This window comes from Acyrthosiphon pisum, chromosome A2 (genome assembly GCF_005508785.2).
Source record: "Acyrthosiphon pisum isolate AL4f chromosome A2, pea_aphid_22Mar2018_4r6ur, whole genome shotgun sequence".
NCBI classification, from domain to species: domain Eukaryota; kingdom Metazoa; phylum Arthropoda; class Insecta; order Hemiptera; family Aphididae; genus Acyrthosiphon; species Acyrthosiphon pisum.
In genome coordinates this window covers 17,729,367-17,732,118 of record NC_042495.1, presented here as the reverse complement: position 1 = coordinate 17,732,118, position 2,752 = coordinate 17,729,367, and the positions used below count along the sequence as shown (strand labels likewise).

At 25.1% G+C, this 2,752-nt stretch overlaps 2 long non-coding RNA genes across 2 annotated transcripts in view; one reads left to right on the top strand and one right to left on the bottom strand.

Annotated features, from left to right (window-relative positions):
• LOC103307712 overlaps positions 1-2,752 on the top strand; it is a 300,213-nt gene that overhangs the window by 273,985 nt on the left and 23,476 nt on the right. The window lies entirely within an intron of this gene.
• Positions 1,465-2,440, bottom strand: LOC103311718. The gene is made up of 3 exons (XR_511283.3): positions 2,282-2,440; positions 2,094-2,209; positions 1,465-1,736 (listed from the first exon to the last, which is right to left on the bottom strand). It is a non-coding gene; the product is annotated as an uncharacterized LOC103311718 (long non-coding RNA).

Below are 2,752 nucleotides of genomic sequence, written 5' to 3'. Positions count from 1 at the left end.
TTTAGGGAATTTGCCAACATGAGTATATATCATAAATTGTTTACTAATCATATTATGTTAACAAATTTTGTCAAACGTTAAAATAGCATGATTTTTTTTCCGGTCTTCTTATTGTTACACCCTGTGTAATACCATTGATTAAATATACTAATAGTAATAATCAATGGTAATACATTTACATTATATACTTGGGTATATACATATTATATACTCGAGTATGTACTAATATGATATATGTACGCGTATTGCGTATATCTTCTGTATATTATGTATATGAGGGAACAAGTCCTGGCTGACTGATTTGCATAACCGCAACACATACAGCCAAAAGCATGATATAGCAATAAGGACTTGAAATTTTCATGGTACCCATGGAATAATATTATAATTTTTATCATTTGCGTTGTACAATAGTTTAGGGTTTAATAAGCATAGGTATATAAATTATGTTTAAGTTTTTTTGTACATCGGTGATTTAAGTGAATATGTCACCCATTGACAACACTCCTATAATATGTAATACCTAGTCACATCATAATATTATATGTAGATCGAAATTTTAAATAAGTATTACCTATTTAAAAAATTAAAATTAATTAATAACGTATTTTATTTATTAATTTGAAGTTTAAATATCCTGTCATAATAATTTTTTGTTATTAGGTATATTTTATGTCTCCTACGGTAGGTGTTGTAACAATAAGGTGAAACGATTTATAGATTTGAATGCATATTTAATTATTTGTCAATTTTAGCTCATCCGACTTTTATAGTTCTATGACCTTAATCCTAATGATTACCATCAAAACATCACAATCACCATGGCGTAGGTATATACATTGGCGTAACCACTCAAAAACAAATCCTCATTGCGCCACTGATTGTGCTGTATTTTAAAAATTAATAGTTTAGCACTAATATCGAGTATGGGACCTAGTTTAGATATAATATTAATTAGGCTTCAATTTTATAGTATATTCTGTTAAAGTCAATATCTATCTAGAATTTAAAACAATACTTATTAGTTATTTTAGACTGAATATATTACAAATATTATTATTAAGTATCTAATTGTATAGATTCAATGTCCACAGAAGATAGTGTTACAATGACAAATTTATGATTAATTAATTCTTGCACAATGTATTTGGTAAAACCTTTTCTACCATATTCTATATTCATTATGAGTACATATTTTAACAAAGGAACGAATACACTATATAAACAATCTTCTATTTTAAAGTATAAAAATAAATATTAACAAAAACATTTAAAGTTAAACTCTAATATCACCCACCCTGGTATTTGTAGGTAAGGTACTTAATAAAAGCAGATTATACTGTATATAAATTTATAGGAATCATATTTCAATGGTTTAATATTGAATTTACCATATTTTTTTTTACTATGGAATATTATTATAATACAAAATATTAGTACAATAATACCTACCTATTGGAAATAATTTATTTGTAATATTATAACATGCTTTCTACATTTATTCATGAAGGTATAAAAATTTATGATTTTGTCATTTCTTTAGTTAGTGAGAATTAAACTGGGCTAGTATTAAATCTTAAGCATGTAAAAAATGTACCATACATTGTATTTGTATATGTAAATAGTTTTCAAATATTACCTAGCGACAAATCGTAAAACGGAATATTGAATGATTTTTCAAAAGTTGAATTTAAATTGGTATTGCCTGTATATTCACTTTATATATCAATATCAACCTAGAAAATATATCATAAGCTGTAAATTAAAAATGCGGTAATGATCCCTTAAATACTTAACATTCTAAAATCATAATATTAATATTTCATTTTTCTATAAAATTGTGCTTAGTAAATAACTCAATGTTATTTTGAGAAGACCAGCTGTTATAAGAATATAAGTATTAGGAATTATACCTATTAATGTATATTTATTATGTATTTAATATTATTCTATGATTTTATTTTTGAATCTTAATGTTTAAAACACAAATGTGTAGTAGTATATAATACACACGACTCTTAGGATTGTATAAGTTATTGCAGCACAGCTAAACAAAATAATATATTTTATACTATAATTTATAGAGTACTTACTATTGGTTAAATCTGGTATGTTGGCATTATTATGTATCCGTTCGTCCAATATTTTAATGCATTTTAGATACACTTCTTCAATTTTTATAGTATATTCCGTTTAAGTCAATATCTATCTAGAATTTAAAACAATACTTATTAGTTATTTTTGACTGAATACATTACAAATATTATTATTAATTAAGTACCTAATTGTATAGATTCATTGGCCACAGATGTTAGTGTTACCATGACAAATTCATGATTAATTAATTCTCCTCAATGTATTTGGTAAAACTTTTTCTACCATGAGTGGATTTTTTGATAAAGGAATACACAATGTAAAAATATATTATAACCAATATTATTGATTCTGAAAAATGAATAGGTAACTTGTAAAAAATGTTCTATTTTAAAACATACAAATAAATATAAACAAAAACATTTAAAGTTAAACTCTAAGATCACCCACCCTGGTATATGTAGATAGATACTAAATAATCAGTGCCGCAACTACCAGGTGTGCAAGGTGTGCATTGTACATCGGCCCCCAAAGCCCCAATCCGATATAGGCCCCCAAATCAATGTGTTAAAATTAATTGTAAATCTGTGGCTGAGAAAATTAAATTAAAATTAAGAGTAAAAAAAATAAATGTGTTCATATTATTAAATATTCATAA